The following is a 14232-nucleotide window of genomic DNA, read 5'->3' on the forward strand; positions in this document are numbered from 1 at the left end:
GGTGACAGTGGGAAGCTGTTGGATGGATGAATAGTTCCAGTTAATGTACATATGATAAAGAATTAAAATTGTAAAACTAAAGAAACTACAATTAATACTATACTATTGTTTTAATGATAACAATAACTTCAAGTTGATTTGTTTAGACTACAAAGCTACCACATAAAAAAACTTGATTTAAGGAATGTATGTAAATATACCTGAACGTTTTGATTGCCATACAAGAATTGTGTTTTCAATGACAATTTAGAATATATTACAAAACAGCAGCCAAAAAGCCAATGATTGACACAGAGCAAGAAGTATTGTAAATGTAAAATGAATCCATGATGAAAATAATATGTCTATATAAAAGCTTTCCTTAACTGGATCTGGTCAAATAGGAAATGCAAAAATGTCATTTCATACGTTGTGATTTAATCATTTCACTTTTTATTTCACAAGCTCAGAACAATAACGTCCCACATGATAACCCCACCATATTAGGGTTATGGGGTAAAACAACTTTTTTTTCTAATGTTATGACTCTAATCAAGAGACCATTGGTGTGCTTCACTGGTGCACAACATAGTAATAAGCGTAATACTGGTTTTAGAGGTTGCGAATTAGTACATTAAAAAAAAATATTATTAACACAGCTGAGAAACTCCATTTATGTTTAAATAAGTAACTATGCAAAAATTAAAAGACATAGCAACACAGTAAAATAAGACCGAGTCTCTGGAAGCCGTTCCTACTATTTTCGGAAGAACAGTATCCCTGATATCGTCTGTCAAACTTTTACTTTCTTGTCACGCTATATTTACACCACCTAAAACGGGTTCGACCCACATGTTCAAACTGAACAACATAAAAACCCATTCAGCATCATTTACCTGGACAGTGGATGGTTTCAGTCACAACAAACTGCAAAAAAAAAAAAACCTCGGCAAAATAACACTAAACCGAGATAAACTAATAAAAATATTACACAAAATGGTTACCGCCTAAATCACTCCAAACCTGTAAACAGCCCAAAGTACCATTATATTGGAACCGCAACATACACACAATCTACTGTGGACATCAAATCCTCCCCTTGAGGCAGCCATCTGTACATACCATAATACTATAGCCCAAGTAACCCGGGTTGCAAGACCAGGCGCTTCGTTATTGGTCAAGAACAGGAAGAGCTTTGTGACAGCGTGTAACCTCGCCCCCTTGAGAACGAAAAATGCAGACGTGTCTATTTGCACTGCAATAGCGATGTTAATGCGTCAACATTTGGTTGTGTTTTAATACAACTGTTAATCCCAAATTAGCAACCTCATCACCACCGCGATCGTAGTGGAAAATCACCCGAATTTGGTGTTAGAACAGAAACAGATACGCTTCATTTCGAAATGGTGACAGCGACGCTGCAAAACAGTCAGAGCAAAACCAAAATCAGAACAATGGGGTAGATGAAATGATTGTCATATGTCCTGTAGAGCGCTAAAGTGAAGAATTAAATGACATAATGCGCGGAATGTATGTGCCATTAAGTTAAGTGAAATGATGCATCTATTATTGTACAATAAATGCACATTATGACTGTTGTTATGAAAACACCTGAGAAATGAATTCACAAAACATGGAATGTTGGGGGGGTTTTTTTTATCCTACTTTTATCTCCAAAGATTATAAACTTTATGCATGGCTAATGTGGACAACAGCAACAACATGTGAGTTATAGGAATAACTGCCTTTGTATGCGTGTGTATATGTGAGATTGGTATGTATTCCAATGCAAATGCCTCACTTAGCAAATGCAGACAGGTTGCCTATTGTATCTTAAAGCAGTGCTTCAGTTGTCTACATTATTTTCCAGTTGCTCAAGCATTTTGCATTGTGTCAAGAGCTCATGCATTACAGCGCACCATCTTGGATTTCACAGCATTGGCAGACTATGCTATGCCTGTTGCCCCCCCCATGTCTTTTTAAATCTCTGCTGGGGTTGGAGGAAGCAGTAGAGTGGTGTATCTCATTCAGGGAAATTAATTATTTTACTTGTAGCTTCCTGAAATCATTTTGCCCATTGCTGTTTTCATGATACCAGTAAGCAGCAGCAAAATTTAAGCCTCTACCAAAGTGGTTTGGGCCACATTTTACTGTTGTTATAGCAGGTTTATCAGCTCTATTCAAACTGTTCCTCGTTTTTACACATTATTGTTGATATATGACAACAGCATGATCTTCATTCTTTTTTTTTTTTTTTTTTTTAAAGTGACCCATATGGACATGGTGGAATTTAACCTTTGCCCTGAACATCTCACCAGGAAGGCGTCCAAGGAGCATCCTAACTAGATGCCCAAGCCACCTCATCTGGCTCCTCTCAACGCGGAGGAGCAGCGACTCTACTCCAAACTCCTCCCGGATGGCAGAGCTTCTCACCCTATCTCTAAGGGAAAGCTCAGCCACCCTACGGAGGAAGCTCATTTCGGCCGCTTGTACCCGTGATCTTGTTCTTTCGGTCATTACCCAAAGCTCATGACCATAGGTGAGGGTAGGAACGAAGATCGACTGGTTAATCGAGAGCTTCGCCTTTTGGCTCAGCTCTCTCTTTACCACAACAGATCAATGCAGAGTCTGCATGACTGCGGACGCCGCACCCAATCCGCCTGTCGATCTCCTGCTCCATTCTTCCCTCACTCGTGACCCCAAGGTACTTGAACTCCTCCACTTGGGGCAGGATTTCCTCCTTGACCCGGAGAAGGCACTCTACCTTTTTCTGGTTGAGAACCATGGCCTCGGATTTGGAGGTGCTGATTCTCATCCCAGCTGCTTCACATGCGGCGGCAAACCGATCCAGTGATCGTTGGAGGTCACGGGCCGATGATGCCAACAGGACAACATCATCTGCAAAGAGCAGAGACCTGATCCTGAGGTCACCAAACCAGACCCCCTCAACACCATGACTGCACCTAGAAATTCTGTTCATAACTTTTATAGACAGAAAAATCAGTGACAAAGGGCAGCCCTGGCGGAGATCAACCCTCACTGGAAACGAGTTCGACTTACTGCCAGCAATGCGGACCAAACTCTGACACCGATCGTACAGGGGGTGGACGGCCCATATCAGGGGGCCCGACACCCCATACTCTCGGAGGACCCCACACAGGACCCCCGAGGGATACAGTCAAATGCCTTCTACAAGTCCACAAAACACATGTGAACTGGTTGGGCAAACTCCAATGCACCCTCAAAGACCCTGCTGAGGGTGTAGAGCTGGTCCACCATCCCACGTCCAGGACGAAAACCCTCCGGTCCCCCTTCTTAAAAAGAGGGACTACCACCCCGGTCTGCCAATCCAGCGGCACCGCCCCCGATGACCACGCGATGTTGCAGAGTCAAGTCAACCACGACAGCCCTACAACATCCAGAGCCTTAAGTATCTCTGGGCGGATCTCAGCCACCCCCAGGGCCTCGCCACCGAGGAATTTCTTGACTACCTCGGCAACTTCAGCCCCGGAGATATGAGAGCCTATCCCCAGGTCCCCAGGCCCTACTTCCTCACTGGAAGGCATGTTGGTGGGATTGAGGAGGTCCTCGAAATATTCCTTCCACCGATCCACAACATCCCGAGTTGAGGTCAGCAGCACACCATCGCCACTATACAGTGTTGACAGTGCACTGCTTCCCCTTCCTCAGATTCCGGATGGTGGTCCAGAACCTTTTCGAAGCCGTCCGGAAGTCATTCTCCATGGCCTCACCGAACTCTTCCCATGCCTGGGTCTTTGCCTCGGCAACCGCCGTAGCTGCACTCCGCTTGGCCTGCCGGTACCTATCTGCTGCCTCAGGAGTTGCACAGGCCAATAAGGCCCGATACGACTCCTTCTTCACCCTGACGGCATCCCTCACCGCTGGTGTCCACCAGCGGATTCAGGCATTGCCGCCACGACAGGCACCAACCGCCTTGCGGCCACAGCACCGGTCAGCCACCTCAACAATGGAGGCACGGAACATGGTCCACTCAGACTCAATGTCCCCCGCCTCCCCGGGACATGGTCAAAGCTCTCCCAGAGGTGTGAGTTGAAACTCCTTCTGACAAGGAGACTCTACCAGGCGTTCCCAGCAGACCCCCACAATACCTTTGGGTCTGCCGGGTCTGTCAGGCATCCTTCCCCACCATCAGAGCCAACTCACCACCAGGTGGTGACAGCTCTGCCCCTCTCTTCACCCAGGTGTCCAGAACATGCGGCTGCAAATCCGATGACATGACCACAAAGTCGATCATCGATCTGCGGACTAAGGCGTCCTGATGCCAAGTGCACACGTGGACGCCTTTGTCTGGTCCCTCACCTAGGACCTGTTTGCTATGTGTGGCCCTACCAGGGGCATAAAGCCCCAGACAACGGAAGCTCCTAGGATCATTGGGACACGCAAACCCCTCCACCACAATAAGGTGGAAGCCCAGGAGGGGCTGATCAAACACACACACACACACCAAATAGTGAAAGTGTATTTGACTTCAGTGGGCTGCACTTCACAGTGGTGAGCAAAGGGATTGGGTGCCTTCCTCATTGGGATGCCAGCTTATACATTATGCTGGGATTTAAAAGAGCAACAGTCCTTTGCAAGACCATTTCCTTTCCTCTGAGCCACGAGCTGCTCTGAAGATACTTGATTTTCAGGTAAACAAAAATGGTGCCTGTGAGGGGTTTTTTTGCCAAATCCCTTTTTCAACTGGTTTTCATTCTTTAGCAGCGGTTACCAAATTTTATGTGAACTTATACAATGTCACCACTAGGTGGAAGCAGGGTTTAAAAAGATAGACAAAAAATATGAATGCAAATTTTCCATGAGTAAGATAACAAAAACAAAACAAAAAAAGGTTATTCTTGGCCGAAAACAACATGGTGGTCTGTGAGGATCTGTCTCTGATGTGCTTGAAGTCTTGGTCTTATTTAAGTTTTTAGTAACTTGATCTATAGTATGCCTATAACTACATCCATTCCAATATTCAGATTCATAAACCCCTCAGAAATCTCCTGGAGGGAATGGGAATCTAGTTTACATGCTTGTTCTGCTTATCCTACACACATTACTGCAATGAAAACCAACAAAAGCATTTTTCTCTCTTTCTTTGTCCTATACAGTTTATGTATAGCACTAAAAGGAGATGCCAAACACAGGCAGGGTGAGGATCATGAGTGTTAATAAAAAACAATAATATGACATTAATATGAATCAGAATGTTTTACTGAACAAAATACTAAAGGCAGCATAGCTAGCAAGATTCTTGTGTCTTTAAACTTTAATCACTAAATCCTAAATTATAGTTCTATTCCCTACCTCATAGGACAAACCCTAACATTAGTTCAGTACTGATTGGGATCAGGTAGGTTTGAAGGTAAAACCAAAGAAAGTTCTGCATTTTTAAGGATTCATGGCAGTGAGAGTGGCAGTAATATAATGTCGTATTTTTGTGCAGTGATGTTTTGTGAGTACAACATCATGTTGCAAATTTACAGAAGCACGTTACCATTGCAGAGCTGACACTGAGTTAGTTGCAAGTAGATTAAGGGTCCAACGTTTTTGGTCCAAATTACATCATTAAAGTTTTCAGTCGTTACTAGAATTTGCTTTATTACAAATAGTGGGAAATTGGAGATATTAAAGGTTGTAGAAATGAAAAAGAAATAAATAAAAAGAAAGGAAACCATCTAATATCCTACATTTCCTCCAATCTCATTGTACCATGAATTCCACTTAAGAAACAAAAAATGAGCTGGGATTTTGATTCATGTGGTGTTTTTAAAGCTTCTGCTAACAGAGTAGTTGAATTTCTTATAATGTGTGAGTGTGACTCAAATTGTCATGTTTCAGGATCTCTGGCCTGCCTGGTGGAATCTATGATGGATCAGGATCTCTGGCCTGCCTGGTGGAACCTATGATTGAAACTTGTAATGCTGCTATAAATAAATATTCCATCACCTGTTTCCATGCAATCATGGCAACACTTTTACGAATCAGAGAGCATTTGTATTTTTTGTAGCTTTTCAAGACAAGGCCCCTAGTTTTTCAAAATATTATTTACAGTACATTATACTCTGCAAAGGGCTTTGACACATTTCCACCTCAATCTGAAAGCCCTGAAATTGATAGACTTTCTAAAATTAATATAATGCTAGTACAGTGCTCAGCTAGTATTTCCCATCAGACCGACTGGCATACAGAACATTGTGGTGTTTGAAAACTAAAATAGCCTGTACATTTTTCTTAGTGTTGCTTTTCTTGTCTTTTGTGTGTCATTATCACTATTTCAATGACATTAATGTTTTCTAGCCATTTAATCTTCTCCATCGCTTTTGCTTCATTGTTCTTTCCCGCTGTGCTGTTTTTATGTATGGCAGATTTGCTTCATGCAGTTTTCGATAAATTCTCATTTTTTGTGTGTTATGGGTATGTTCATGCATCCAAACGAGTACATCTTGTTTGTAATGGAATCTATGTCATTGGGTAGCTGTGTCCACTTTCAAGAATGCCATCTAAAGGTGAAAAAAAAGGACTCAGCATTATTTGTATTTTTGAAAGAGGGAAACTTTTTGTATAAATTGTATGTCTCTGACACCAGCAATATTTCAAGGCACTAACTGAACATTAAACACACAAAAAAGTGATTTATTGACTCTTGGTTCTTTTTCTCCATCTCTCTCTCTCCCTCTCTCTCTCTCTCACTCTCTTGACAGATAGATAGACAGACGGACGGACAGACAGACAGACGGGCAGCCAGGCAGGCAGGCAGGCAGGCAGGCAGACAGACAGACAGACAGACAGAGAGACAGATTTGTGTATTTGTTTATTTTAAAGGCATTCATATGCATTCATACATGTTCCATGGCTTGATTAGGAATAAGCAGTTTCTTATTCTGTGTTTATTCAAAGTTGGATTTTCCTATTATTGATATTCAGCTGTCACATCGCAGCAGAAACGGCAACTTATTGTTTTCTGACCTGGATTTGTGGAATCCAAAGATTGTAATTTGATATTTTTTCCCTAGATTTGGCAAATTAACTGTCTATCATATCTACTGGCCCCATGGGAGCAAAGCTTATTTTAGAGAATTCCAAATTTGAATATGTGAGTCAACTCTCTCTAAGGAGAGTTGAAACTGCTCATTTTGTTTTAATTATGCATTTCCTAAATTTTCTGACCTGATGTTCAAATAATATGAGAATTTGGTGATCGCAAAAAGTGAATTCTACAGTGGCTGTGAAATAAGCAAGTATGTCAGCTTTCTCTTGACACTTTTGAACAGAGCATTTGCTGATTAGCTGCTGGCGAGTCTGAATGTTTGAAGGGAAATGTTGCATAACCCTGCTGGGGCTCCTTATTTGTTACAGCACCTCAGCTCAAGGATATTCTCACACAGACTGGATAATCATCAGAAGGCACAAACACACATGCATCAAATTTCTACTAAATTAAAGTTTCAAATGATTCTGTAAATCATATTTTTGAGTTTTTCTAGATGAATGGAAAATCCACATTGTCAGACTCTAGCATGACATTATACATAAAGGGGCATTGGTGTCTTTTTGTCGGACTGATATGCTTTGTCATGTTGAATCTGTTAAACGCTTTTGATAATTATTATCAATTTATTTCTTTTTGAAGGCTAGGCTGCAACTTGAAAGTGTACAATTTAGAATGATATAGCTCGAGGTTACTTATATGTCCTTAGAGTAAATGCTGATTGCTGAAACAGATATAATTAAGTATACATAAATCAAAAGTAGTCTATGCAGATTTTTAAAAATTGAATTGAAAAATATTTACATAGCAAAATTGTCCATTTTAGTTTTTGATCCAAGCGGGGGGAGGTTCAAATAAATGTTTGTGAGTTGAAGTGTAAGGGTTATAGATTCTTGTGCTGTGCATCTTAAGGTGACAGGGTCAGAGAGGTTGTGTGAGAGGGGTCATCTGACGCCTGTAAGCAGGGCAACGGTCAAAGTTATTTATTAGAATTAATCATGTATAAACACAAGCAGATATTAAGTCCAGTTTTTAACTAACTTTTCATGATATGCAATAATATGAGTAATAATTTCTGTTACGAGCATCTCCACTGTTGCAGTCTCAGCAGTTCAAGTTGTTGCTAACTTGACACAGGTGCAAGAAGACTAGCTCACATTTCAGTGGCTATTCACAGTGTCACTACCACACAAGGCAACAGCTGTGATTCCTTGCCCTTTCATAGCTTAATTTAAACCTTGTTTTGATGGTGAGTTGTGTGTGTGTGCGTGTGTGAGTGTTTGTACATTCATTTTTTTCCCAATGTAATGATTAATTGCTAATTTGGGGTGTTGATCCATCCCCTTTTACTGCATTAATGTCAAGGAAGTATAAACAGGGGATAAAAGAATAACCAACAAAACATCACCAGCCATTGTTTGTGTTTGTGAAAGTAGTAAATTATATTACAATATTATATTTATAAGTTAACACACCCCATGCTAAAATCCTGGCTGGTTTTATCCTGGTTTCATCCTGCACATTTAGTATTTCCTATTTGTTTTGTATTTCTTATTAATAAAAAAAGAAAAGAAAATCCATTAAGTGACAGTGTGTATTTGTTGACAGGTTGAAATGCTCATAACAAGCACACTTTTTGATATCTCTCAATGACCAAATGACCCACTATGAGTAAACGGCATGGCAGGGAAGTTTGAAAACCAAAGTAATTAGAGAAAAATCGACTTGAAGATATACATTTTTCAAAATGTATGTTCATTATTTTTTTACTTGGCTGGTAGCACATGCACAATAATCCTCATTGGTGAGGACTGATGGGATGCTGTTGATAATTAAACTCTAACCCTGAGAGAAGTCACTTTTTGGCTTTCCCCTGCCTTACCACAGAGGCAATTTTAAACTGCTAGTTATGTACTGTATTTGCAAATAGTATCTAATCATTAGGGGAAAAAGAATCTAATCAAATCATTTATAATTTAAATAATAACAAATCCTCTACCCACTCCTGGACTACCATCTTATTGTGGTGGAGGGGTTTGCGTGTCCCAATGATCCTAGGAGCTCCGTTGTCTGGGCCACCCATGGCAAGCAGGTCCAAGGTGAGGGACCAAACAAAGCATAGCCCATGACCCCCTAATGATGGAGAAGAACATTGGTCGTACGTTTCCCTTGCCCGGATGTGGGTCACCGGGGCCCCCTCCTGGAGCCAGGCCTGGGGGTGGGGCACGTTGGCGAGCGCCTAGTGGCCGGACCTCTGCCCATGGAGTCGGGCACAGCCCGAAGAGGCAGCATGGGACCCCCATCCCGTGGGCTCACCACCTGCAGGAGGGGCCAAGGGGGTCGGGTGCATTGTGTGTTGGGCAGGGACCTTGGCGGTCTGATCCCCGGCTGCATAAACTGGCTCTATGGACATGAAATGTCACCGAGGTTGAGAAGTTCCGACTAGATATAGTCGGCCTCACCTCGACGCATGGCAAGGGCTCTGGAACCAGTCTTCTCGAGAAGACTCTCTACCACTCTGGAGTTGCCGATGGAGAGGCGACAGGCAGGGGTGGCAATTCTCGTTGCTCCCCAGCTCAGTGCCTGTATATTGGAGTTTACCCCAGTGGAAGAGAGGGTAGCCTCCCTTCGCCTTCAGGTGGGGGGACAGATCCTGACTGTTGTTTATGTCTATGGCCCAAACAGCAGTTCAGTGTATCCACCCTTTTTGGAGTCCTTAGAGGGAGTGCTGGAGAGTGCTCCTTCTGGGGGCTCCCTCGTCCTCCTGGGTGACTTCAATGCTCACGTTGGCAGCGACAGTGTGACCTGGAGAGGTGTGATTGGGAAGAACGGCCCCCCTGATCTGAACCCGAATGGTGTTTTGTTATTAGACTTCTGTGCTAGTCTCAGATTGTCCATAACAAACACCTTGTTCAGGCATAAAGGCATCCACTTATGGCCTATATATATATATATATATATCTCCTTGTGAGAGATAGAGATATAGATGGAAGCTCCTATGGAAGCTCCTATCAGGCATCGTCGCGGCTAAGATCGGCAGTGCCTATCCTCTCCTCTTCCTCCGGAAACATGATCACCTGACAGGCCTCTGTCACCCCACTGGGTCATGGTTTCCTCTCCTCTCCTTTCCTCCTCCTCATCAAGCAGACTAGTTATGCTGATTCTTGTGTTTTTCTGCTTCCCCCCCCCCCTGTATTCATATACAGGTATCGCCACCTTCGGAGCTGCCTGATGACCTCCGGCCCCGCTGACCCACTGTATAAATAGTGTATTTTTGTATGTGTTTCTGTGCTCTGTCCTCTCTCCTCTCCTCTCCTCTCCTATCCTCTCCTCTCCTCTCCTCTCCTCTCCTCTCCTCTCCTCTCCTCTCCTCTCCTCTCCTCTCCTCTCCACCCAGCCACCCATCAGCAGGAGGGTCCCCCTACATGAGCCTGGTCCTGCTCAAGGTTTCTTCCTGTTAAAGGGGAGTTTTTCCTTGCCACTGTTGCTTGTCTGGGGTTAGGCCCTGGGATTCTGGAAAGCACCTTGAAACAATTTTGATTGTAAAAGACGCTATATCAATAAAGATTGATTGATTGATTCTTTCCTTGTTGTTAAAAATGATTTTGTCTAAAATTGTATGTCTCATAAAATAGTAAGTGTAGTATGTAAGATGCTGTTTTCCTTTCTTCTGAAATTCCCATGGAAAGACTAAGTCATCGCTCACCATGCTGGTGAGCATTCCAACCAGTTAACAATTCCTGCTGAACAAAAAACACCAATTTTGATTAAACTGAAGTAAAATCATACAGTCGTGTAATGTATTTGCTTTTAAAAGCTTTGCTTGAACAAAAGATAAAGGAATATTTGTTTGGTTGGAACTAAATGGAATTGATCATGTCCAACAGCATAACTGTATGTGTCTTTGCCTGAAAAGGCCTTTATTATGCTTTTTAAAATATATACATTAAATACACTTTTTTGCTTCCATGTAAGCACAGAGGCCTCTGCTGGGCTTAAGTTGTATAACTCTCCTCGATTATGATTCATGTTCAGTCAATGCATTTTGTCATGTAAAGTCATGTAAAGTCTTTAGTCTTCCTGATTTGTCTACACAAGTGTAATTATATAGAAAGCGGATGCTCATTTTACTTGTGTATTTATTTTGTGTGTGTATGCATGTGTGCATTTATTGACTTAATGCAGGTAACTTGGAAACAATAATTAATGAGCAATCAAATAACTTGAAGGGAGCTTCAGTTACATAATCAGTCTCATTTGTGTAGGGAAGTGAAAAGGATGTTTTCAATATGAATTATACAGTTATTCTGTCATTTTGATTAAGGAGGGCTAATGATCTGGCTACTTCAATAATCAAAGAATGTAAGTGGACCAAGAATATCACCCTTGAAAAGGCACCATTTGCTCTGTGCTTCAAAGACTTGAGGCACTGTAATTTTATTTGATATTAAACAGTTAAACTTGACCTTGGATAGTTTTTCTTTATTTTTAATGACTGACTATATTATTATTATTATTATTAATATTGGTGGTGGGATGATGAGGATTTATAAGGTTATATAAATAAGAGGGAGCACAACCATGAACAGTATTAAATGTGAGGAGGAGGATTCTAAAATCTACTCTAAATTAACTGTCACCGACACTGATGAATGTAATCTCTTTCCCTGGTTCTAATCAACACCTGAATAGCTGGACCAGCTGTGAAGAGTGTAACAACTTATTTGATCAGCCCAATAAAAGTGAATTACAATATTTCCTCCAGCCTGGAGGAAAAAAATGAATGGACTAATCTTTCCACATGCACTTTGGGACAGGAAGTTCCTTATTTTAGTGATGTTCTGCATCCAATAAAAGGCAGACAGACCTTGAGACATGTTTAATATGGGTACCTAGTTCTGGAATATCTAGGTGTATGTTGTGGAATAAATTATGTAATTAAAGTACAAACAGTGCGTGTGTGTGTGCACGTATGCACGCATGTGTGTGTGCCTCTGGTAAACAATTTTGCATCTGTTAAACTATAACAGATGCCAATGAATGTTGAAATCAGCCACTCAGACTCTTTTGAAACTTGCCCGAGAAAATCATCTGTTGGACTGTAAACCTATGTTTGACAAATAGTTAAGACTGAAGTGATGCCTACCGTGTTGCTTAAGTTTCATAAAGTAACAATTTATACATTTGTAGAGATCTTTAGATAAGTTATATTTAGACTGTTCTCAGTATTTATTTTTGTCAGAAAAAACACATTTTACCAAATTGAGAAATAACAGGAGATTCTCTTTTTCACAAACATGTTCGAATACTCGGGGCCAATTTCAAGACCTTGGATATTAAAGATTTGCAAGTCCATACTGTGCCATGTTTCAAAACTACATCACCTCAAATGGTGTCACTTTACTCCTAAACTGTGTGCCAGGCAGACACAAGACCAGAGTCCAGCCCAATATTTCCCTGGATATGCCTGAGAATCAGTTTGTCTGATTTCAACATCCACTAATATCTGTTATAATTTAACAGACGTAATGTTGGTTTACACGCACCTACTCATACAGAAAGAGAGGGAGAGAGAAAGAGAGGGGGGTGTAAAATATTGACAGCACAGAAACAAAGGCAGGGAAAAAATCAAAGCTGGGATGAAAAGAACCACAATGACTATATTCTCAGCATAGCGCAAATGGAATTCAGATGGCAAATTGATATGTTTTTATAATGACTAAACTAAATGCTTGTGTTGATTTCATTTAGGATGAAATTCACAACATATAGCAGCTTATAATGAAGAGAATACCCTGGGTTGTGCACTGAGCCAAAATGTTTTGGACTGGTGAGGAAATGAAACTCTAAACTTTGTTAATAAAGTGTAATATTGCATTTAATGTTTGCATCTAAATGCCTGGCTGACCATAACCAAAAAGTTAACCAACTACAAAAATTCAGGAGTTTCATTTTGTGATTATTATGTAGACATACTGGTAATATTTGTCCCCTGTAGGACATGTGTGCTATTGCTCTTATGTGCTCTTGTGTGATAGTACTTCTTTGAAGACCTGGTTGCAAAGATCATGATAAGAGGCATTCAGATAACAGGGCAGTCCAACGACATTGAGGACCTCAACTTGATTCTCAGGTTGCCTTGCAGATGCTTTGATCGTATGCAACCGGAGTTTAGAAGTTGGAATCATCTTCTCTTCTTGCTCAATCACTTCTTTATCATTGCTGAAGCACTTTAGGCATCATTGTGATAAGATTCTACAAAATATGTAAGGTTAAACATAATTTTAATTATTTTAAACAGTCTCAGTGTATTGCATTTATGTTCAGTTTCAAAGTACCGTATTTTCCGGAGTATAAGTCATAGTTTGTCAGGGGGTGCAACTTGTACTCCAGAGTGACTTATATGTGAAATAAATACATTACATATTACAGAATTTCATATGTTAATTATTTTCACACTGATAACCACAAGGGGCGCTCTAGGCGTGTGTACCCGAGGAACGAGCTCCTCTAGCGATGCAGAAGAAGATGCGGCGCGTCGTCTATGGAGTTAGACTTGATTGTTTGGTAAACTTGCTGATGTTCTTTATGCTAGTTATCTGAATAACTGTTAATATGTTACGTTAACAAAACAGACACGTACTCAGTTCGTTGTGGGTCATGTAGCTGAATGTGTTACGTTAGCATACCGTAACCCTATTGCTAATCCATTATTATTTTAAATTGCCTTTCAAGATGAAATGTATATTCTTGGTCTCGGATTTTATCAAATAAATTTTCCCCCAAAAGTGACTTATAGTCCAGTGCCACTTATATATCTATTTTTCTTTTTTAATATGCATTTTTTGGCTGGTGTGACTTAAACTCCGGAGTGACATATAGTCCAGGACATACGGTAATCAATCTGTTGGTATTGATTTAAAATTCAATAATTTCATATTTTCCCTGTTTTTTGTAGTAAATCTTAGTCAATCTACTGAGGGTTCTGCAGCAGAATACACCCAGGGTATTTATGGTATATTGAAACCACTAGAATGACAACAGAACATCATGACCTTATATTGAAAGAGTAACAAAATTTACTTGCTATCTAACTTGAAAGGGTTTCTTTGGCAGGATTTAAAGTAGATAAATGAATGAGTGTTCTCAGCAGAATTATTTTTACCTTATTAGGTGACTTGACATCTCGACAACACAGTAAAATTGACATCATTTATGAGTGTGGTGTGCCTGTC

The sequence above is a fragment of the Takifugu rubripes genome, chromosome 3 (assembly GCF_901000725.2).
Source record: "Takifugu rubripes chromosome 3, fTakRub1.2, whole genome shotgun sequence".
NCBI lineage: Eukaryota > Metazoa > Chordata > Actinopteri > Tetraodontiformes > Tetraodontidae > Takifugu > Takifugu rubripes.